This window comes from Sus scrofa, chromosome 8 (assembly GCF_000003025.6).
Source record: "Sus scrofa isolate TJ Tabasco breed Duroc chromosome 8, Sscrofa11.1, whole genome shotgun sequence".
NCBI classification, from domain to species: Eukaryota; Metazoa; Chordata; class Mammalia; order Artiodactyla; family Suidae; genus Sus; species Sus scrofa.
The window spans coordinates 28,262,222-28,288,044 of record NC_010450.4 but is presented as its reverse complement, the minus strand read 5'-3'; the positions used below and the strand labels follow the sequence as shown (position 1 = coordinate 28,288,044).

Genomic DNA, 25,823 nt, shown 5'->3' with positions numbered 1-25,823 from the left:
GGACAATTGGTTGCCCTAACAAACCTCACATACATGATGTTTGCCCTGTAGAAGGAAGCAAAAAGACCCCTAACTCTTGAAACAGCTGTCCAAGATGCACTCAGTAATGCTCAGGCATTCTAATTAAGAGAGAACTGTCCACATCCTTACAAAGTGCACCTAAACTTAATTTAGATACAGTTAGAAATCTTAGTTTAGATGCAATTAGAAACCTTAGTTTAGATACAATTATAAGAAAATTTGTTAATTGGCTTCCCAACAAACAGGAAGGAGCTGAAAGAGGTGAGTGAAACTGACAGAAAAGAAAGGAAAGAACTTTAAGAACAAAGTCTGAGTACTTTTAATGACACCTGGTGACCTTTAATTGTGCATTACTTAGCACATTATGAAAGTGACAGAAAACCAGCTTATCATCTTCAGTAAAAAGAGAAGTACTTGCAGCAGGAGCAAGAGGGCCATTAGAACTTGCTTCCTGGAGTTCTCGCTGTGGCTCAGTGGAAACAAATCTAACTAGCATCCATGAAGATGCAGGTTCGATCCCTGGCCTTGCTCGGTGGGTTAAAGGACCCACCATTGCTGTGAGCTGTGGTGTAAGTCACTCGGATCCCGAGTTGCTGTGGCAGTGGCATAGGCTGGCAGATGCATCTCTGATTCTACCCCTAGCCTGGAAACCTCCATATGCCGCGGGTGCAGCCCTAAAAATACAAAAAAATAAAAATAAAAAAATAAAAGAAGAAAAAATAACTTGCTTCCTTTTTAAAAAATTATTATAGTTGATTTACAATGTTTCATCAGGTTCTGTTGTACAACAAAGTGACCCAATCACACATATTTCCCTGTGCTTTACAGTAGGACCTCATTGCCCGTCCATTTCAAACATAATGGTTTGCTTCCTTTTATCATTGTTTTTCTTTGGGACAGCTTTATGCTCTCAGACGAGGTTTCTCTCTTCATGGTTGAAAATGTAAAGCCAAAACAGCACCTAAGTTTCATACTTTCAAACATAGGAGAAAAGTTGATTTTCATAGCCCGCAATTTAAAAATCCCAGGAATGCAGGCAATCTTACCTACTTTCCTAGTTTGGATTGTGGAATAATTTCTGAACCACTAATCTGTGGCCAAAATTGGGGTCATAAAAGAACTTGGAAGCCTTATAGGAACCTCATTAATGCAGCGGGGAAAGGCTCTTTCAGAAAGAGGTGGTCCTATTTTTGTCCACTTGAGTCCTCTGCTTGTCTGCAGACCATACTCCTATATCCTCTTTCAATCAGTTCTCAGCATGCTTCTCTCTTGTTCTTCTTCCTGTATAAAGATTATCAAAGTATCACCATTAATGTTTTAAAAATCCCACAAATAAGCACAAAAGCTCCTCACCCTCTGCTTTCAGAAAAAAAATTAAATATTGGTACAACTATTAACTTTACCTAATTGTTACTTAAAAAAAATATATGCTAAGCTTAACAAAAAGATGGCGGGAGTGGAATGTTATGGGGTTACTCTTCTCTAAATTCAGACATCTTCTGTGTGATAGCATAACTAAAGCCATGACTTCTTCAAGTTAGTCTGCATCATGGAGGAGATTACACACCGCCAGTAGTGCTTCAATCAGTGCTAACAAGCAGAGATGCTCAATATGCAACACTAGAGAAAAAAAAAAAAAAAAAAAAAAAAAAAAACACCATTTCGGAAGTGAGAAGGAAAGTTAACAGTGGGCTCAATATATCTTGATCCATTAGAATATAACCTCTATAAGGGCAGGGATTTTTGTTTTATTGACTAATTCCTTCCCAGTAACCAACACAGAATAGATGTCCATATGTAATGTTGAATAATAGATGGGCATCCTTTTTTTTATTGTATTCCCTGCAAGTAGAGTGTTTTCTTTGGACAACTGATCTGGCTGCCTGAGATACTGCTGTTATTCTGGGTATTGTGTGGCTAGGAAAAAGGGATATATTGAGTTCATTATGATACTGAATGGTAGGATGACCTTCAGATTGACTGTAAAATGGACAGTCATTAAAATTTGAATATCATATGCAATGGAGAAAAAACAGCCCCTTCAATAAGTCGTGTTGGGAAAACTGGACAGCCACATGTAAAAGAATGAAATTAGAATACTTCCTAACACCATACACAAAAATAAACTCAAAATGGATTAAAGACCTAGTATAAGACCAGATACTATAAAACTCTTAGAGGAAAACATAGGCCACACACTTTCTGACATAAACCACAACATCTTTTCAGATCCACCTCCAATAGTAATGACAATAAAAACAAAAATAAACAAATGGGACTTTATTAAACTTAAAAGGTTTTGCACAGCAAAGGAAACACTAAACAAAATGAAAAGATAACCCACACAATGGGAGAAAGTATTTGCAAATGAAGCAACTGGCAAGGGATTAATCACCAAAATTTATAAACACCCTCTGCAGCTCAATCCCCAAAAAACACAAACAACCCCATCAAAAAAATGGGCAGAAGATCTAAACAGACAATTCTCCAAAGAAGATATACAGATGGCCAAAAAACACATGAAAAGCTCAACATCACTAATTATTAGAGAAATGCAAATCAAAATCACTATGAGGTACCACCTTACACCAGCCAGAATGGCCATCCTCAAAAAGTCTACAAACAATAAATGCTGGAGAGGGTGTGGAGAAAAGGGAACCCTCTTACACTGTTGGTGGGAATGTAAATTGGTAACCACTGTGGAAAACAGTATGGAGAGTCCTTAGAAAACTAAAAATAGAATTACCATTTGATCCAGTAATCCCACTCCTGGGCATCTATCCGGAGAAAATCATGACTCAAAAAGATGCATGTATTCCAGTGTTCACTGCAGCACTATTTGCAATAGTCAAGACATGGGAACAACCTAAATGTCCATTGACAGAGGAGTGACTAAAGAGGATGTGATACATATACACAATGGAATATCACTCAGCTATTAAAAGGAAAGAAATAATGGCATTTGCAGCAACATGGATAGACCTAGGAATTACCATGTGAAGTGAAGTCAGTGAGATGGTGAGACACTAACATCAAATGCTGTCACTTACATGTGGAATCTAAAAAAAAGGACACAGTGAGCTTCTTTGCAGAACAGATACTGACTCACAGACTTAAAAACTTATGGTTTCCAAAGGAGACAGGTTGGGGGGGGTGGGGGGATGCGCTGGGGGTTTTGGTTGGAAATGCTATAAAATTGGGTTGTGATGATTGTTGTACAACTATAAATGTAATAAAATTCATGCAGCAATTAAAAAACAAAAACTTGAATATCCACACATAATTTGTCTTCCACTATATGTATCATCATTTTCTAGCTGAAGTCTTCCATTCCTAAGAGTATCACCATGACCTAAAATATTAGACAACCAACTCTCTCAGGTACAAAGTTTATGTGACTAAGGTTTCCTTTTATACTCGTCTTAGCTTTAGATAAATTATAGAACACATTAGCTCTGAAATTCAGGTATTTTAGTGGATTTTGAGAATCCGGTGAGGAGTGCAGATTTCCAATGATGATGATTTTCATGATATGTTTTTTGTTAGGTATGCCAGTGGGTGTAAATGTCCCAGGGATATCACATCATCTTTTGTATATCTCCAAAGGCAGAGATAAAGATAATGCTTTACATGTTACTTGTGGCAATATAAGCCTATGTGAGTTAGTGAGCTTGTTTCCTCTGTACCCCTTTATTTTGAGAAATCATGACTTTATCCCTCCCCATTAGTATGGCTTCAGTGAGACTGACTCCCCCTTCTGGCTTCAATCCAGGGCATGTGGGTCCAAGCCCAGTCCTTCACAGAGCAGCTCAGAACTGGCCAAAGTTACTAATTCAGGAATAGACAGTGACCCCAGGTGAGCCAATGAGAGTCATTTCTGGACTCTTTTTCTAGACTTATGAGAAAAATAGGACTCTTCTCTCTAAAGTATTAGCAACAAAAATAAAATAAAATATTAGCAACACTAGTGCTTCCAGTGGTCATATTTGCCAACAAAAGGAAACACATTCCTGAGAATGAAGACTACCCAGGGAAAAAGACAGAAACTTGGTGATATATTTGTGTCCTTGAACACTGACATATCTTAAATCAAATATACCCTAGAACTTTTGGTTGCATAAGCCTCCAAATTTCCTTTTGGCACAAACTCGATATAGTTGGGTAGAATTCATATTTTTTCAACCAAAATGGTCCAAAAGATTTTCTCATTATAGCAACTTGAGATAAAAATAGGTAATGAAATATTTATAAAGCTCTTTGAATACTTCATGAAAGAGACTTATATTGAAAAAAATGTTGGTATGAGAACTTAGAAATATAAACATCTGTAAAATATAAATATTATAAAGCCAGAAATGTTAAAGACAAGTTATAAAGACAAAATGAGGTACTCCAAGAATTATAGTTCTAATGCAAATCAAAACTACTATGAGGCACCAACTCACACCAGTCAGAATGGCCATCATTAATAACTTCACAAATAACAAATGCTGGAGAGGGTGTGATGAAAAGGGAACCCTCCTACACTGTTGGTGGGAATGTAAATTGATACAACCACTATGGAAAACAGTATGGAGGTACCTTAAAAAACTATGCATACAACTACCATATGACCCAGCAATCTCACTCCTAGGCATATATCCGGACAAAACTTTCCTTGAAAAAGACACATGCACCCGCATGTTCATTGTAGCACTATTCACAATAGCCAAGACATGGAAACAACCTAAATGTCCATTGACAGAGGAATCTGATTAAGAAGATGTGGTAGATACACGATGGAATACTACTCAGCCATAAAAAAGAACAAAATAATGCCATTTGTACCAACATGGATGGAACTAGAGACTCTCATACTAAGTGAAGAAAGTCAGAAAGAGAAAGACAATACCATATGATATCACTTATATCTGGAATCTAATATATGGCACAAATGAACCTTTCCACAGAAAAGAAACTCATGGACTTGGAGAACAGATGTGTGGTTGTCAAGGGGGAAGGGGAGGGAGTGGGATGGTTAATAGATGCAAACTATTGCCCTTGGAATGGATAAGCAATGAGATCCTGCTGTATAGCACTGGAAACTATATCTAGACACTTATGATGGAGCGTGATGGAGGATAATGTGAGAAAAAGAATGTGTGTGTGTATATATATATGTGTGTGTGTGTGACTGAGTCACTTTGCTGTACAGTAGAAAATTGACAGAACACTGTAAACCAGCTATAATGGAGAAAATAAAAATCATTTAAAAAAAAGAGTTACAGTTATCAGAAATATATAATTTAGAATAGTACCTTTAAAAGCTCTCCAGAAATTTTAGCAATACTGTTATATCAATTACAGGATAGTGAGTTCCTAAAATCATATATCGTATTTATACTTTATGCAAATATTATTAAAATTAAGTTTGTTATGATTTTCAAAAATAAAATTTTGTAATGTCATTCAAATGATAAATAAATTGCATTTTCCTTAATAATAATTGAAATTTCTTATTTGTGAAGTGTGAAAATTGAATATGGAGCCTGGCAATAGTTTCAACCTACAGTAAACTCTTTTTCATCTAAAGATTTAGAATTGTGACTGTCGCTCAAGCTTATGTTCAGTGTGCCACCATTTGATTAATAAAGGACAATTAAGGTTGTGTATATTTTTTGAATATTAACAATTTGCTTTTGAAACTTTGTATGTAGGATTATTGTTATTTACTAATGCTAGGAAATTAGTTGAGTAGCTTAAAACAAAAAAGCCTAACAGAATGCAGCTTAAGGATACAGTTTGCAGTATAATAGCTTTCCCTAGGTAAACCTAATAAATTTGAAAGCTTTTAATTTATGAAATAGACATTTATAAACAAAAGAAACTTTGGGGGGATTCATTGACTTTGTTAATTTTGTCTCTTATCTTTTTAGACCTTCATCTTATGGACATTTTGGGATAGTTACCGAAACCTATAGTAATAGAGCTGCCAGTATAATGACAAGATAGGGAATAAATTAATGGAAAACAAGATAAATTTGTTCTGCAGCCTCTAATGGCCACAGGGAAATATTTAAATAAATCTTTCTTGTAAGTAATAAAAATAAGCATACAAGTAGGTAATAAAAATGACAAGGATATATTTAGCATAGGAAAAATACATTTGCTAATATTGTCTCGTGAATAGCACTAATTTCAGTATTCCTCAAGCATGGCTTGTGAAATGAGATTTACAGTAGATCTGGCAGTGCATAAATTACTCTGAAGGCATAGGTATGCATTTTTGGAGCTGTATTAACTGTTTGAGAACAACCACACTTTTTAAATAAAATGTTATGGTGCTGCACTGAATTCTAGTGGCCAAAAGGAGTCTATTTACTCTTTTACAATTATCTCTTGTAAGCATCCTCTGAAAGTTAGCATTGTACTAGGCACTTAGCCAAATGAAGACATAAGAGTGAAAAGAAGAGCCATGCTACAGACCAAATCCTGTCTTGGGAGTTGAAATAGGAGACATGGGTTATAGCTTTGCCTCTCCTACCAACCAAGTATGTACCCCTACATCAGGCATATCCTAAACTACCTGGGAACAGGTTTGTTTTGTTTTGTTTTGTTTTGTTTTGTTTAATCAACAGGAATGCTGAGTTAAAGCTCTTTTCTTCTTTTTTTTTTTGTCTTTTTAGAGCCACACCTGTGGCATATGGATGTTCCCAGGCTAGGGGTTGAATCGGAGCTAGAGCTGCCAGCTACACCACAGCCACAGAAATGCAGGATCCGAGTTGCATCTGCAACCTACACCACGGCTCACAGCAATGCCAGATCCTTAACTCACTGAGTGAGGCCAGGGATCGAACCGCGTCCTCATGGATACTAGTTGGGTTCGTTAACCACTGAGCCACGATGGATGGGAACTTCTAAAGCTTTTTTAAAAGTCATTGTTGGCTCTAAAATTCTAACTTTATTATGTTTCCTCCTCCCTGGGAGACAAAAAGTCTAGTTGACAAAAAATAGACTCATGTATTAAACAGCTACAAATATTTAAAATTAAACAGCTACAAATATTTAAAAAGGCATCCATTTAATTATAGTATTGAATCCATTATTTTAGAAGACACACTTAAAAATTCTTTGGGAGCTCCCGTTGTGGTTTACAAATCCGACTGGGAACCATGAGGTTGCCGGTTTGATCCCTGGTCTCGCTCAATGGGTTACAGATCCTGCATTGCTGTGGCTGTGGTGTAAGCCAGCAGCAACAGCTCTGATTAGACCCCTAGCCAGAGAACCTCCATATGCTGCGAATGCAGCCCTGGAAATAAGACAAAAAAAAAATTATTGACTTCTCCTCTCAACCCCTCTCCATGATAAATCACACTTTGCTTTTTTTTATTAGTAACACCTCAAGCACACCTTTCTTGGAGCAATCATCTCTTTGTTTTAGGATCAGTTGTACAGTTCTCTGTCTTATCTCTCTCCCCAAATTTGAGTTCCTTGAGGGCAGTGTCTAACTTGGTTTCTAATTGCTAGTGCTTGCTCAACATAGATTTGACACTCATGAAATGTTTGAATAAATGAATGAGTGAGAGTGAACTAACACTTATAGAGTAGTTTAAAAAAGAAATTGTTACTTCAGAGAATAAATTATGACAGTCTTACTTTCTAGATAATAAAAAACAAACACAAAATATATAAAGTATTTTCAAGGTAGCATTATCTGCTAAGACATTTCCCCCATAATCCATAATATTCTACAATTTAATTCTGTTTTTTTGTAGGTAGAGTTTTCTTTTTATTTTTTTCTTGTCTTTTTTTTTTAAGGCTGCACCTGCAGCATATGGAAGTTCTGTGCTGTGGGTGGGATCTGAGCTGCAGCTGCTGGCCTGTGCCACAACCACAGTAGGATCCAAGCCACATCTATGACCTACGCTGCAGCTTGTGCCAGCGTCTGATCCTCAACCCACTGAGTGAGGCCAGGGAATGAACCTGTATCCTCACGGATACTATGTCAGGTTCTTAATCTGCTGAGCCACAATAGGAACTCCAGATTTTGCTTTTTTTAATTGAAAATGATTTTGAAATAGTTGCTTGGTAATAGCTATCTATCTATCTATCTATATTTTTTATCATAATATGGCCAGGGCACATACAAAAAGTTACTGGTGAAATTAAGTATATAAAAATGTGAGTCATGAGTACTCTTAACATAGCCATACATTTACCAAATACCTTAAAAAGGGGCTGTCTTCTTTATATAAAGCAGTTTAAGGCCATGGTGATAGGCATGGTGGTGGCAGTGATGACACCAAAGTTGATGTTAATGACAGCCCCTACTGCTAACCACATGTATTGAATATTTACCATGTATGAGGCATTTCAAATATAACTACCCATTTAATTCTTGTAAAATCCTATTAACTTAGTTATTATTCTTTTGCTCACTCTTTGAATAAGGAATTAGGTTTAGGGAAGGAACTAAATTGACTATTAACCTAGAACTCATAGTTGAAAGAGCTGGTCTTAAACCCAGATTTCTATGGAGTATATATAACAATCTACTGGGAATCAAACCAACAGGAAAAATACAAAATTGAATCATAAACAGAATCAAATTTATTTTGACTATCCACACAATTTTATAAAAATGCATTTTGAATGTAATCCTATCTACTGCAAGCTCATGGACAATTAAGAAGTAATCGGTGCTACTTTTCTAGTGAGATGAGGGATGTCACTTCCTACGCCACAGTCACAGCAATGCCAGGTCCAAGCCACGTCTGCAACCTACACAATAGCTCGAGGCAACACAGATCCTTAACCCACTGATTGAGGCCAGGGATCAAATCGTCATCCTCATGGATACTAGTTGGGTTCCTTACTGCTGAGCCACAATGGGAACTCCACATTTTCTTTTTAGTTGAACTTATTTTAGCATGTGAGACTGCAAAGTGTCTATAGATCAATGTGTAACAGGAGTTAGGTAGTGAGAAGCTATATTTATAAAGATTGCTTGAAGGATAAGCAGTTCATGCATCTCTTTGGGTAATCTCGCATTTGTTTCTGGATCAATATGACAACCAGAAAGCTGCACAATTTGACTACATTTGTCATCATTCATATTGTTGCTTTTACTTTGGTATTCATGTAGGTTTTTTTTTTAATGTCTCATTGTAATTTCTATTTACTACAGAGGATATACTTGAGGTCTTAATCCAAATAAAGGTACCTGGAAGATCTTTGTCTCAGATCATTTTTAGGAAGTTTATTGATCCTGAGGATATATTTTTGTTTTATGAACCAAACTACTCTTATAAAGAATAATATTTCTCCCTTGCTTTGGCAACTAGAAAGTTTGTCACATTTCTTGCCCTCTTTGAATTATCATACATGGCTTTAAAGCTTGTCTTTCTGCATATAGCACACTTTGACCTCATTTCATTATTTTTCTACCATTATCTTTTCACTCTGTTTTTTTGCCATTATATTATTGCAATTCTATGTTTCTGGCAAACAGCTTCATTTTTTAATGAAGGAATTTTAATATAAATGCTTCAGAATACTTGGAGTCTTATTCATGAAAAATTCTATACATAGGCAAACCTTAAAAGTCCAAAAACAGCCTTGAGGATACAAGATTGGAAATTTTCATGGTGGTCAAGAAAAAAGTACAAATAGAGACTACAGGAGTCTCCTGTGTCAGGATATTATTTAATTATATTCTTTTGTGTTCCTTACTATGAAAAAGGAGAAGCATGATGCAAAGAGAAGGCAGATGGAAAACAAGCTAAACCCAATCAATTTGCTGAGACTATAGTCCTTCTCTTCAAATCTCAGACATCTTGGGTTTTCTTGACACTAAACATTCCTTATTTTACCTTCATTTTAGGAATAATTACGGTAAATATATGGTTGCCTAAAGGATTGTAGTAAGTCAAAGCAGTTGTTAAAAGCTAGTTGCAAAAAGGGCTTCTCTTCTCAAGCATCAGAACTTTGGAAAGATATTGTGACCATGACTAGGACCTTGGTCATAACAATTGTTTTGAAATATAGAAAAGAAACATTTCACGTACTAAATAATTTGCACCTTTTATTACAGCTTTTGATTCAAAGCACCTATAGAATCAACTCAGATCTGATTTCTTGGTTTACTAAAGTCAGGTTAAAAACCTATAAATGAAACTTGAATATCTTGTATATTCACACATCATCATCAGTTTCCACCATGTAATACTCATTGGTCACTGTACTGGCTATCTATTGCCACATGAATGCTGCATCACAGACAACTTGGTGGCCTACACAGAGACATTAATTAGCTTGTGTGTAAGTTTTAGCTAAATTAGCCCTGGCTCGTTCATGCATCTATGTCAGCTGCAGGTCATCCAGGCAGCACTGCTGTTACTGTCAGGGCTCATAGACTTACATGGAAGTTGTCTGTTAGCTGATCTAGGACAGCCTTCTCTGGGATGACTTCAGTGAGCCATCCCCCCTCCCTTTTTTTGGTTTAGGAAGTTTACTGATGGGAAAGTTCCTGGGCAGGGATCAAACCCATGCTACAGGAGCAACCCAAGCTGCTTCAGTGGTAAAGCTAGATCCTTTACCCGCTATGCTACAAGAGAACTCCCTGGCATGTTCTTATCAAAATGACAGAGGTACAAAAGAAGGTAAGCTGAATTCAAAAAGTATCTTTCAAACCTCATTTTGGTCACATTTGCTGGCTTCCTACCAACCAAAGCAAGCCAGTGGCTGACGGTAGAGTCAGAGGAGGAGGGCACTCCAGAGTTACCTAGCAAAGAGAATTGACATAGGGAAAAGTGAAGAATTAGGGCCATATTGCAATGGCTCCAGCACAGAGTTCTGTTCTATCTACCTTTTAGGACTAGAAAATGATATAGTTCATGCTCTCATAGGACTCATGGATCTAGTAATGCCTAATTAATCTTCCCCATGGGAGGAGAATTTCTTGACCTTATTAGTGCTGTCAGAAATGAATGTTACCTATGCTTGTCTTCCTTTCCATCCATGCAGGAATTTTCTTTTTTTTGGGGGGGGGGGTGAGTTTTATTTGCCTCTTTTTTTTCATGGCTTGAAGTATTACCTGACATTATTTAATGACAAGTATATAGTAATGTTCCCTTGAATGTTGGAGTGTTGTAAGGAGATAAAAGTGAAAATGAAATGACAAAGGAAATGAGCCAGAAAATAAGACCTCTGGATAATTAAAATTCAGGGCCCAAGCCAAACAGGTAAAAATCTTTTAGGTAGATTGTATAAATTCAGCTTATTATAGATGTAAAAAGAAAACAATTTTGAGGTTTCTTATCACCATGAACAGCTGCTAGACCTCCAAATGGAATTTCCTAATGAGTATGGAAACAAAGTCTGTTTGTTTCTTCCCCAGCTTACTCTGCATTTGCCTGGCTGCTGACCAGCACTGACCAGCTGCAGCTCTCAGTTCTGCAGCCAGCTGGTCTTGTTGCTGACATTTGAGTTTGGAAGGAGTTCATACTTCTTTCTAAATATTCTAGGTATTATCCCTTATTTATACTGTACCTGGGTTGATCCTAAAAGAAAATGTCAAAATCTCCCTGGTCTTTGTGTAAAACAGAATGACACACTTGGAGGGTTCCATTCAGGAGAACACAGAGGCCATCTGTCCCTTCTTCTGTGTTTGTGAGAAATGTGGAGATTGTGAAGCTAAAATCTACATTTCCAAGGTCTTTTTGCAGAATGTTCTTGATGTGATACAGTGCATCCAATTAGGTTGGGACATAGAAGGAAACAGAGCCATACTTTTGCAACTGCTGCTATGACTGCTGGAAAGTTTAGTCAGGAAATTTCTGGGATTGTCTGTAGCTACTTTAGCTGGAGAGCAATTGTAGAAGCCACTGTGAACGGTGCTCAGGTGTTGGAAGTTTCACATGAGCAGTTGTCAGGTGTTGGAAACATTGATTTAACTTCTCAATCTCCATTATCACTGACAAACACAGAGGAAGAAAGGGAAAATGGCCGCCTTACGTCTCCTCAGTAAGACCTTCCAAGCGCTGCTTCCCGGGTCTTATTAGGTGTGTGACTTGAGAGGCAGGGTGTGGTCAACCGTGCCTTCCCGATTTCAGGACAGACGCTATGACTGTGCATGTGTGGAGCACATTCCACAATTTATGGTGGTAAGTTTCCACTTTCTCATTTCTCTATTATAGTAAGGATAACAGCTCTCTCTGGCCTAGCTTTATAGTGCTGGTATGGACCTAATTCCTAAAGAACTAGCTTTTTAACCTTCCAGTGGTTTTTGTAAGCATGTATTTCCTTTTGTTAAATGCCTTTCTGCTTAAAATACCTATGCTTCTTTCTGTTATCTGCTGCTGAATCATGACTGATAGAATCATGCTGAAACCAAAGATGTAAGTTAGTTGCCTCCTCACTTTACCACCAAAAGTGAAATGCAAAATACACTTACCAAAAAAAAAAAAAAAAGAAAAGATAGGGAGTTCCCGTCGTGGCTCAGCAGTAAAGAACCTTTCTAGGATTCATGAGGATGTGGGTTCGATCCCTGGTCTCACTCAGTGGGTTAAGGATCGGGGGTTTCCGTGAACTGTGGTGTAAGTCGCAGATGTGGCTCAGATCTGGCGTTGCTGTGGCTGTAGTGTAGGCCAGCAGCTGTAGCTCTGATTTGACCCCTAGCCTGGGAATTTCCATATGCTGCAAGTGAAGCCCTAAAAAGAAGAAGAAAAAAAAAAGATAATAAAGGAGATAATTACAAAAATTTTAAAAAATGGATTTATGCTATTACTTCATTAATTTTATTGTGTTCCCTTTTGTTTACTGCTCTTCAAGATTATGAAATATTTCAAGATCATAGAGTATGAAAAATAATGTAACACATCTTTAAGTATCCACTGCAAGTTGATCAGATATTGATATTTGAAAATATTTGCTTTTAAATCTTGTTTCTTGACTAAAATATTGCAGACATATCTAAATCCCTCTCTAATCCCACTTACTTTTATGTCTTCAGAGGTAACCAATGTCTTGTAAAATATATACAAATGTATTCCATGCATATTTTTATGCTTTTCCCATACATATATATATGAACTCATACCAGTGTGTATTATTTTGTATTTTTATGCTCTGTATAAATTGTTTTACATTTTATAAATCAAGTTTCCCAACTTGCTCTTTCAGTCAGTGTTGTTTCTGATATTTTGCTATGTTTTAACGTATAGATGCACTTAATTTATTTTAACTTATATATGATTTTCCATTGGCTGATTATACCATTTCCCTCCTGAGGTTGTGTCCAAGGATTGATTTTCTAATAACATCTCAAAATCAGTATGCTAATAATTAAATTTATAATTTCCCCTGACCTTTTACAATGGCTCCTATAATTGATCTTGTTTTTGCCAATGGCATTTACACCCCCAAATCCTTCCAGCTTCAAAACTTTGGGATTATCTCGACATGTTATTTTTGTTATTGATCAATTCATTGAACACTGGGTCCGTGTCAGTCTTTACGTCTGTGCTAAAATGTCATCTTCAAAGATGGTGACATTCCTAAAATAGGCTCCTCACCCCCTGACTTACTTTACTCCAGTAATGGCCTCTTCCTTCCTTTCAGAACATTTATCACAATGTATAATCCATATATACTTATATTCTTGTTGATGTATTGTTTGAGTTCTCTAGTTAACTGTAAGCTCTATAAAATTTGGGATCAGGTCTCTACACCCAGGACTAGCATTAGAGCATGGTACTAGCTCAGTAGATATTTGATAAATTAATGAATGCATTGTGTAGCCCTTTGCATCCTAAGTTCAACCAGTCATGTTCTGAGGAATTTTTTTTTCTCCAAAACATTAGTAATATAAATCTAAGCAGAAGATATTTAGAAAGAAAAGAAATATAAAAATTAAGCAATTTAAAATAGTACAGATTCAGCTAAATTCCTCCTCCTCTGTCTTCTTTCCTTCCCATCAATAGGCAGTATCTTAATCTTGTGTATCTTTCCTGTGTATGTCATCTTGTACATAAAAACAATTTAACTGTTATTTTATATGTGCCCCCTGGATCCCTTATTTAAGGAAAAATACACAATTACAAGACAAATTTAAAAGTAAATATGTGTTTAGAATAAGAAATCCCAATACACTTAAAATGAAAAAAAGCTAATAAATGACACAAACATCACGCAATCCACAAAAGTTACGTATTTTCAAATAAATTGCCCAATCTACCTCTATAATACATTTTTGTCTACGTTTGTGACCATAGTCCTTTATTACTTCTTCCCATGACATTTTAAAATATCTCTATGGAGCAATTAGAAAGAAAATCATTTTCCCTCTAGCATGGATGAACTAAATTTATATTTTTATTATTGATAGTCGGAGTGCATTAAACTCAGTACTTCACACACAAGCTTCCTTGTTATTGTACTGATGCAGCTTTATGTCCAACACATCCAGGGACCCAAGAGGAAGAAACTCTTGCTAGTGGAGGTCATTACCAGCTGCTTAAGGAGCACTGACCTGTCTCAAGAAGGTAATGCATGCCTATGGCCCCACTATTTTGTTTCCTATTTAGCTTATTAAAAGAACAGAATATAAATGATGCACTGAGTGTCTGTCATCATATTCGATACCTTTAAATATCCAGAAATCAAGGATTTTATGTTTAACCATGGATTAATATTCAGAAAAAAAAAATCCTCCCTGGAAAGAGGCCTATGCAAATAAAAGCTGTCAAAACTTAAGGTTCATTTAAGTTCATTTAAATCAACCTTTATTCATGTATGTTTATACTTCACATGTGTGGCCCTGTCTCCAGGATAGCAAATTAGAATGAAAATCTGGGTTATAGTATAGCATGTGTCTACCTTAAGCAAATTGGTAACCAAATGGTTCTAATATTTTGTAATCTACTAATAAGTCTCTTTGATTTTCATCAACACCTAATCTTCCCATACTTATTAATTTTGACAGCTTGATGTGAGAGAGATTCTTACTGTTGATATTTGCATTTAACTTCCTATGAGTGATGTTGGATATTTCATATATTTATGCTTATTGTCTATCTTGATTTCCTCAGCTGTGAATTACCTGTTTTTATCCTTGGATTGTTTTTATTGGATATGCTTCATTTTTAGCTATTGATTTGAAGATATTCATTGTATTTTCCAATTGCTAATTCTTTGTCTGCTAAATGGATTATAAGTATCTTCTTCCAGTTTACAACTTAAGATCTCAATTTATGTCTGATCTTTTTCATCATGCAGAAGTTTTTAGTTTAATGCATCAAAATTTATCTGTTATGAATTTTTCTCTTTGTTTGATGAAAATGAAAATCTCTTTCCTTCCACAAAGATGTAGTCTCATTCATGTTTCTTTTCTTTCTTTTTTTTTTTTTTTGTTTGGTCTTTTGTCTTTTTAGGGCCACACCCCGAGGCATATGGAGGTTCCCAGGCTAGGGGTCTAATTGGAGCTACAGCAGCCAGCCTACGCCACAACCACAGCAATGCAGATCTGAGCCACGTTTGTGATCTACACCACAGCTCACAGCAACACCGGATCCTTAACTCACTGAGCAAGGCCAGGGATCGAATGTGCATCCTCATGCAGGATACTTGTGTAACTTTTAGAGAGTATTTCCATAAGTTATCGTATCATGACTTTGGTAATATTATATTTCCTTTTCTGTGCAACTTTTTCTATTCCTTCCATGAAGGTCCAGACTGGTTGCTGTCCACACTGGCTACTCAGACTTGTCTTAGGGTTTTCTTATTCCATCATCTTAAGGATTGCTTTGTTGTCTCCTTTGTCTAAATTCCATTGTTCTGATTCCATTCATTGTTCTGTTTTCTTATTTGCCACCTTCTTTTTTTGGTAGAGCATTTTCTTTCTAGGATTTTCCCAAGAAAATATGTACGGAATGTGATCATTTTGAGATGTGTCACACTTGATAAGGTATTTTAACCTAAAATCACAACATTTTTTTAATAGACTTTGTTTTGTAGGACAGTTTTTAGTTTATAGAAAACTTGAGAACATAGTGCGGAGGGTTCCCATAGACCCCTTTCACCCTGTTCCCCCATTATTAACATCTTACATTAGTATGGGACTTTCTTTTATTTACAGATAATGAACCAATATTGATACATTATTACTAATATATTATCTAAAGTCCATAGTTTATTCAGATTTCCCTAGCTTTTACCTAGTGTCCTTTTCTATTCCAGGATTCCATCCAGATATCAGCTTTTACTTACTTGCCACATCTCCTTATGTGCCTCTTGGCTATGACAGTTTTTCAGACTTTCCTTGTTTTTGATGACCTTGATGGTTTTTCATAGTATTGGTCAGGTATTTTGCAGGATGCTTCTCTCTCGTAATTTGATTGATGTTTTTCTTCTTTTTAGACTAGATTTATGTGGTTTTTTTAATAAAAAGACCATAAAGAAAAAAGTGACCTGTTTATCATTCGTATGAAGGATACATGTTATCACCAGGATTTTTCACTGTTCCTATTGACTATAATTACCTAGGAGAGATGGTGTTTATGTGCTGTCTTCATTAGAAAGGTACTCTTTTATTCCTGTTGCCATACTGTACTCTTTGGTCTGGGCTATCTCTTATGATGGCTGATTATCTATATAAATTATGCAGAATTCTTCCGCAATGGATATTTGTCTATTCTCCTTCATCTATTCATTTGATCATTCATTTGTATCAGTATGAACTCATGGATATTTATTTCATACTTTGGGTTATAATCCAATACTACCCTATTTTGTTCCTCAAATTGTCCCAGCTTTGGCTATTGAGCCATCTTTGAGTTGAATCCTGACACACACCCCAATACAGTGTTTTTTCTTTTTTAATTTTTTTTTTTAGCACTGCTTTTCTTTTTGGCACTACACAATGCTCCAGACTCATCTGTGAATTCCTTGCTCCTGTCCTACATCAGTCATTTTTCCAAGGAGCAGTGGTTCCTCCTGTTGGAGAATGGTGTTAGAAGCTAAGATGTGGGCACCAGTTGTACTCTATGCTACTAGGGCTATCACTCAGTTTTTATGATTATATAAGCTAATAAAGACCAAGGAGACATCTACTTAAAGTTTTACCTACTTGTTTTCTTTCTCTTGCTGCTCATTATTTACAATTCAGAAAGTACAGAAATATGTATATGTTTTACATATAGGTAAATAGGCTCAAAATCAAAACTTAATTTTTTTTCTTTTTTAGGGCCACACCATGGCATATGGAGGTTCCCAGGCTAGGGGTCAAATCGGAGGTGTAGCTGCCAGCCACAGAAACGCAGGATCTGTGCTATATCTGCAACCTATACCACAGCTTATGGCAACGCCAGATCCTTAACCTACTGAGCAAGGCCAGGGATTGAACCTGTGTCCTCATGGATGCGAGTCAGATTCGTTAACCACTGAGCCATGACAAGAACTCCTTAAAATCAATGCTTAATTTTTATCTTGTTCTTTTTTATTACTTTTAAATAATATTTACTTTTTTGTCATTTAAAACTTTTTAGAAACATAATTTCTTTTTTTATCTTTTTTCTTTTTTTTTTGTCTTTTTGTCTTTTCTAGGGCTGCACCCATGACATTTGGAGGTTCCCAGGTTAGGGGTCCAATCAGAGCTGTAGCCACCAGCCTACGCCAGAGCCACAGCAATGTGGGATCCGAGCCATTTCTGCAACCAACACCACAGCTCATGGTGACGCTGGATCCTCAACCCACTGAGTGAGGTCAGGGATCAAACCCGTAACCTCATGGTTCCTAGTAGGATCCATTAACCACTGAGCCACAATGGGAACTCCCAAACATAATTTCTAATGTCTATGTTTGTATAATATTCAATGAATGCGTGTATTTCTCTTTCTAAAGTTGTACCTTTAGGTAGCTTCAATTTTCAACATTTTAAGTGGAAAGGCTACTTTTATTAATTTCCAATGGCTTACTTAGAGTTCTAAAAGTGGAATTTCTGGTCAAGGAAGTTTATACTCACAAGGCAAGGTGTATTTTATCTACTTTATTTTTCCAGAGAGCTAACAATGTTTATTACCAATATTAGTGTATGAGACTGTTCATCTTTCCATACCCTAAAGGTCAATAAACAATAATTTTTAAATGTTAATTGATTAGAAGGGTATTATTTCTTTGCACTTTTAATTTGCATCTTTTATTTCTAAGGAATTTGAATGTCACTTCATTGTTTATTTGCCATATCCAAATAAATGCAAATGTCAGTTAGACCCTTCACCTGTTAGCTCTCTCCCTGGCTTCCACAAAAGATTCCCTTGGGCATTTCATCAGCTCATAAATTTTACTGGAGATTTAGAAGATCATAGGAAAAGAAAGGGTAGACCACAAAATTATTGTATCTACCCTCTAGTAATTCTCATACCTGCCCTCCATGGTCTCTTCATTTCTTTCCCCAGATTGGTTCTGACCACACTCACGTCCTTTGGGCTCTCACCTTCTGCCTCAAGGCCCTTCAAGATATTCCCTATGAGGAATTCCATTGAATAAACTTGCTACCATTTCATTATATGCATAGTTTCTCTTTCATGAACTTTGGGTCCTTTAGCAGATGGAAAATAAACAAATACTGCTTATTCACTTAATATCAACATATTCATTTACTAGATGCTTACAGTATGTCAAGCAGACATACTCAGCAACAGGAATGAAAAGCAGATACCACAGGCTCTTACTTCAAGTTGTTTATAAATTTGTGGGAGATACAGCCTCATGACTATTTTGAAGCAAATAAAGATTATTTTAATCATAAGGAGCCATGAAGCTCATGTTAGAAGTGCCTCTAGAAGAGAATGTGTCTCTCATTTTAGTTATTCCCCATGGAAACCATCTGAGAACATACTCAAAATATAAAAAAAAAAGGACAAATGAAGAAAAAAAAAAACCAAGAAATAGAGAGATGGAGAAGAAAAGGGATGGGAAGAAGAAAATAACACAGACACAAAAGGAAACAGAAAAAAACATATTGCTATGGAGATGCATGTATACTGGTAAATTGGAAAGTTTAAGAAAGAACTAGAAAGGTTTTACATTTTATACTTTTGCAGTGTTTTTAAGTTCAGTTTTTCCCCCTTTATGTTTTTCTGTTTCACATATGTATTTAGCTCCTAATTCTGGCTATTTCCCTGAAAAATTTTCTCAAATTCATTATACCTCTCCTTTCCATCCACAACCAGCGTGACCCTAGACAAACTCTTTGCTCATCTGTGGGCAGTAAACCTTCGGGGATTCATTGTACTACCCATCCCTCCTCCTCCCACAGGCCAAAAGGATTTGTCTGCCTTCTTCCTCACTGTTTCCATCATCAACTCTTCCATCTGGGTTATATTCTACTTGGGCTCTGCTTGATGCAATATGCCAGTTCCTAATTTCTCCCTAGGCTGCTGTTTTTGAAACAGTCACACAGTTCTTTATGAGTTTTTTAAAAAATGTCTTTTCTTGTTTGTTTTTGTTACTAATAGTAATTAAATCAAAGCACATAAAAATAAACCATTAATAAACTGTGTCGCCAACTAACAGTAACCATGATTATTAAATTCTAGGTGCCAGACTTCTTGATAAGACCGGTGCATTTAACAAACAATTTAATCCTAACAACAGTCCTATGAGATTGTGTTAGCTTTGAGACATTTGTGTTATCCTCTTTTGCAGAGGAGGAACCCAAGTCATTGAGTTATAAAGTGATAAACTCAAAGTTATAGAACTGCAGGAAATCTAAAAAGAATGGAGAAATTGTTTTCATTGTTCTTTTTTTATGTATTGTGTAAATTTAAAGTGCACAACATGTGAATCTGATATATTCACATATTGTAATATGATTGTCATTGAAGCTATAGTTAGCACCCAGTGTCATCACATAATCATCATGTGTGTGTGGTCAGAATAACTAAGATCTAGTCTCTTAGCCAGTTTGATGATTATAATACAATATTGTTGTCTGTGTTCCCTGTGTTAGGTCTCTAGGACTTACCTACCAGTTGTGAGTTTGTACCCTTAAATAACATCTCTCCTATTCCTGCTTTCACTGTTTCATTTATTCAGAATTAACTAGTGTTTGGTTTAGACTGTTGTTTCAGGACTGACTTTTTATAAGATGTCACTCCTGACAAAGTAATTCTTTTCCCTTCATTTAACCATTGTTTTCCCCTATAAGAACTTATTCTGTCCCTCAATTTTTTCTATTCCCCTGTAGTCTCACATTAAAATCCCTTTTCCTTTCTCAGTATTTCCATTGACTTCCTTCATTCATACATTTAACAAACTGATTGTGCTCTACTAAGTGCCATAGGCTATTCTAGATGCAGTGGATATCACGCTGAGCAAGACAGACACAGTCCCATGCTCTTGGAAATTACATTCTAGTAGGAGGAAAAAGTTAACCAAAACAATGCATAAATAATTCTAGATTTTTCTGATTATTATAAAGGAAATAAATAGTGACTATGTGAGGTAATCATGGGGTGACGTTCTTTAAATAGGGTGATCTTTTCTGAAGAGATGCCATTTTTGCCAAGGCCTGAATGAATGATGAGAAGGAGCTAAAAATAAAATTCTCTGGGGAAATAGCACTTCCTTTGCAGAGAAGAAGTTCAAAGTCCTGAGGTAGAGACAAGGGGAAAAGGGGTAAAATGTAAGGTCAGAATGGTAAGATTAGAATCTGTAGAGTCTTACAGGCAACTGATAAAAGAAGGATTTATGGGAATTGCAATGAGAAGTCATTGGTGGGTTTTAAGCAGGGGAGTGATTTGATTGGGTTAGTGGTTTAAAACACACACAAACACACACATACACATACTACAGACACTGTTAGGGTAAGTGAAATTTTAGGAATCAAAAGAGTAGGTGATTAAGATTCTCCAAAGCTTATATGAATTTTATTTATATCCCAGAAGAAAGCTTCAGATTCTCAAGAGTTCTGTGGTTTCTTGGAAGGAACTGAATTTAGAAAACCCTTGGCTACCTATTATTTTCTTCTAAAATCAAACCATTTTGTCTTTCGTTTCTTGGTATTTTTTTTTTCTTTCCCAGAGGAAAAGCAATGAGATTTAACATTTCCATAAAAGGAGGTTATTGATCATGTTGGTAGATACCTGGATTCCTTTGAGAACTAGGTCTTTCCTGCTATTGGGATTCAATAGTTTTGATTGTAAGGCTTGTTAGGAGCATAACCTGCTGTGCACATTAGGCAGGGAGGGAAAATCCTACTTCTTTGCAGACTTTTGAGAATCTGGGCTCTAGATTCATCATATGTAAAATGAGAGGGTTAGTCTACACAGAGATTCTCAAATGTAACTATGGACATTGTGGGCTAGATAATTCTTTGTTGTGAAGGCCTGCCCTCTATATAGTCGTGTGCTTATCAGCATCCCTGTTTTCTGCCCATTATATGCGAGTAGCATGTCCTGAATAATCAAGAATGTCTCTGGATGATACCAAAAGTCCTTTGGGGATACGAAACCTCCAACAATTGAAAACCACAGGTCTGAGAGGACTTTTTCATTCTCTCCTTGCACTTAAATTTTAAATACATTGGGAGCACCAGCAGTAGTCAGAACTGCTGTTGTATTTTTGATATTTTATTTTATTTTATTTTATTTAGGAAGATATTTTCTGCTGAGAAACGCCAAGATATTTTCCCTCATTCCTCACTCTATCACCATGACACCAAATTGCTGCTCTGAAGTGACTCTTACCACAGAAAGCAATGTGCTAAAGCCATGGTGGATATCCCCTTCTCAAATTGTTCTTCAGGTATATGAATTTCATATCTTTTTAAGGACCAATGATTCAATAAAGGAAGAAGAAAAGGTTGTGTATTTCAGGATGCAGAGATAGAAGTAAAAGATGATAATGAATTAGATTATTCTGCAGTGGCAGATGTGTTAGATATAAGTGTATTGATTTAAGATGTGATTTATACGTACAGCCAAGCTGGCACTACTTGGTTAGGGACCTGAATAGTCAGTGAGGGAAAGGAAGTATGCCACTGCATTTTTATGGAGAATTACTTGATTTTTAAAAAGTTCTCTTTTCTTTGGTGCACTAGAAAAATAGAATATAAATATTTCCCTTTATTCCTAGGAGGAAATTAATTGTTCTTATGAATCTAATGAATTGGACTGTGTTTATAAGTTGTCAATGTATAGGGTGAAAGTAAAAAAACAAAACAAAACAGAGTATGAAGTTTCCCAGGAAGAAATAGGAGGTAAGAATTTTTATGGGAAATACAGATGCTGAATGTCTGAGGGCAGGAGGAAGATGAAACAAGGAGCTATTAAAGATCCCATGAGTTTGGGATCCAATTGTAAAATATTTTCCCTAAACAATGTACTTTGGCTTAAAAGTGAAGGACTATGAACAGACTCACTACAAGGTACTTTGTTCAAGTGCCCCAGGAGATATTAGAGCAAAGTCCTTTTTACTTTTTTTCCATGTTTTTTTTTTATTTATAATTTTTAATTAGATTTTATTTTTCAGAGCCGTTCTAAGTTCACAGCAAAATTGAAAAGATATAGAGCTTCCCCATTTACTTCCTTTCCCTTTGCATGTGTAGTCTCCTCATTATCAATATTCCCCACCAGAGTGGTACATGTGTGACAATTGATGCATCATAATCACCTAAAGTCCACGGTTTGCATTAGGGTTCACTCTTGATGCTGTACATTCTAGGAGTTTAGACAAATGTAAGTGACATAGATCTACCATTGTAGTATTTTACAGAGAAGTTTCACTGCCCTAAAATTCCTCTGTGAGGAAGCTTTAATTAGGAAAAATGGGATGTTGGGGTGAACAATTGTTTAGAAAGCTCTTGACTCCTGTTTGAGATCCCTCTTCACTGCACAACTGCTGCAGAGCCCCCAGTACCTGAAGCCAGTACAGCTGTCGCTGGGGTAGAGACAGGCCCTGGCAGAGCTCCCTGGAGAGGGCATCCTAACCTGGTTGCTCCCACTGGTCTTTCTGTGACCTACTGCAGCTAGGGGATTCACACCAGTGCCTGTTTCAGAAGGTTCTCTAGCCAGTTCAGCCTGCAGCAGACTTTCTGCTCCTTTCCCTGGGATACATGCATCTACAGCAGCTCCTGGGTACATGGTCCCAGTGGCAGGCCTGATGGTCATATTAAGCCAGTTCCAGCATTGGAGACTACACAAGTCTGAGGCGAATAGAGGTGGCCTGTGGGAGGAATAGGCGCTGGCCTTCCCTGTGGTTAGTCCCAACATGTAACCAAGGACTCTGGGTCTCGAGCTCAGTAGGGAATCCAATGCAGGTGGCAGATGCTTGGTAGGACCATGGCCAGAAGCTTCAAAGACAGCGGGTGGTAGTGTCCCAGCAGAGTACCCATCAGATAGCTGGAAAGATGCCTTAGGTATTTGTTTTTTTTAATTCAAGGTAACACTTGTTCAAATCTAAATAAAATTAGAAAATCACTTTACATTTTGCTTATGAAACAAATACGATTCAAAACTGTTTTATTATAATATCACCAAATTTTAAATCAGATGGTAGCATGGATATTTATGTTTAATAACAGTACTTAAGATTAGAATGATATTTAGTTTGTCTTGCTTTTCGAGGGCATACAAAATTTACAGCATAGGGAAGGTGTTGTACTGGCTTGAGTTTGCTGGAAATTTTTTTCTTTTATAAAAATTTTTAAATTTTATTTTTTCATTGAGGTATAATTGACATGACATTAGATTAGTTTCAGGTGTACAACATAATGGTTCAATATTTGTTTACATTGCAAATTGTTTACCACAATAAGTATAGTTAAAATCTGTCACTATGCATTGTTATAAAATGTTTTTTCTTTTGATAAGAACTTTTAAGATCTAATCCCCTAAGCATCTTTCACATATGCACAGTATTATTAACTATAGTCATCAAGCTTATATTACGTCCTCATGACTTATTTTTTATATCAGGCAGAATGATGCCTCCATCTTTGGTCTTTTTTCTCAGGATTCTCTTGGCTCGTTTAGATCTTGTAGTTCCATATGAATTTTATATTATTCTATATCTGTGAAAATATGATTGGCATTTGGATAGAAATTGCACTGGATCTGTAGGTTGCTTTGGTTGGAAGAGAGATTTTAACAATATTAATTTTTATAATTCATGAAAAAATATCATTACATTTTCTTGTGTCTTGTTCAGTTTCTTTCATCAGTGTTTTATAGTTTTCACTGTGCAGGCCTTTCACTTCCTTAAAGTTTTGCCTAGGTGTTATTCTTTCTAGTGCAATCGTCAATTTGACTGTATCATTAATTTCTTTTTCTTATAGGTTATTATTAGTGTAAAAGATGCCACAGATTTCCATATATTGATTTTTATATCCTAACACTTTACTGAATTTTGTTATTAGTTCTAAGAGTTTTTGATAAAGTCTTTAGTATGTTCTATATATAAAATCATGTCATCTGCAAATAGTGACCACTCTATTTATTTTCTGATTTGGATGTTTATTCTTTTGTTGCCTAATTGCTATAGCTAGAACTTTAAATAACATGTTGATTCAAAGTGGTGAGAGCAGGCATCCTGTCTGTTTTCTGATCTTAGAGGAAAAGATTTCAGCTTTTCACCATTGAGTATAATATCAGCTGCAGGCTTGTCATTTGTAGCTTTTATTACCTTGAGGAATATTCCCTCTATACTCACTTTGCTGAGATTTTTTAAACATAAAAGATGATGAATTTTGTAAAATGCTTTTTCCGCATGTATTGAGCTGATTATATAATTTTTACCCTTTCTTTGGTTAATGTGGTTTTTTACATTGATTGGTTTGCAGATGTTGTATCATCCTGGCATCCCTGAAGTAAATCTCACTTGATCATGGTGAATGACCTTTTTAATGTACTGTTGAATTCAGTTTGCTAGTATTTTGTTGAGGATTTTTGTATCTATGTTTGTCAAGAATATTGGCCTGCAATGTTCTTTTTCGTACTGTCCTTCTCTGGTTTTGTGATCAGACTAATACTGGCTTTGTAAAATAAGATTGGAAGCATTTTCTCCTCTTCTAGTTTTTGCAGGGGTTTGAGAAGGGTTGGTATTAATTCTTTGAATGTTTGGTAGAGTTCACCTGTGAAGTCATCTGGTCCTGGACTTTCATTTGTTAAGAGGTTTTTGATTATTGATTCAACCTCCTTATTAGTAATTAGTCTATTCAGATTTTCTATTTCATCATAATTCAGTCTTGGAAGGTGGTATGTTTCCGGGAGTTTCTCCATTTCTTCTAGGTTGTCCAATTTGTTGGTGTGTAGTTGTTAATAATAGTCTCTTATGATAGTCTGTGTTTCTGTGGTATCAGTTGTAATATCTCCTCTTTCATGTCTGATTTTATTTATTTGAGCTCTCTCTTTTTTTCTTGGTAAGTCTAGCTAAATGTTTGTCCATTTGTTTATGTTTTTAAAGAACCAGCTATTTTACTTATGTTTTCTATTTTATTTTTAGTCTCTATTTTATTTATTTTCACACTGATCTTTGTTAATTTTTTGTTCCACTAACTTCGGGCTATGTTTGGTATCTTTTTGTTGTTCTTTGAGGTATAAAGTTGGGTTATTTGAGATTTTTACTGTTTTTTGATGTAGGCATTTACCACCATGAACTTTCTTCCTAGAATTGCTCTTGCTGCATTCCATAAATTTTGGTATGTTATATTTCCATTTTCATTTGTCTCAAGGTATGTTTTTATTTCTCTTCTGACTTGTTCACCAACCCATTGGTTGTTTGGCAAATGTTATTTAACCTCCACATGTTTGTAATTGAGGTGTATT

General features: G+C 36.0%; 1 long non-coding RNA gene across 1 annotated transcript; it reads left to right on the top strand.

The window, feature by feature from the left end:
* On the top strand, positions 8,048–25,188 carry LOC110262075. The gene is made up of 3 exons (XR_002346600.1): positions 8,048–12,164; positions 14,468–14,543; positions 21,653–25,188. It is a non-coding gene; the product is annotated as an uncharacterized LOC110262075 (long non-coding RNA).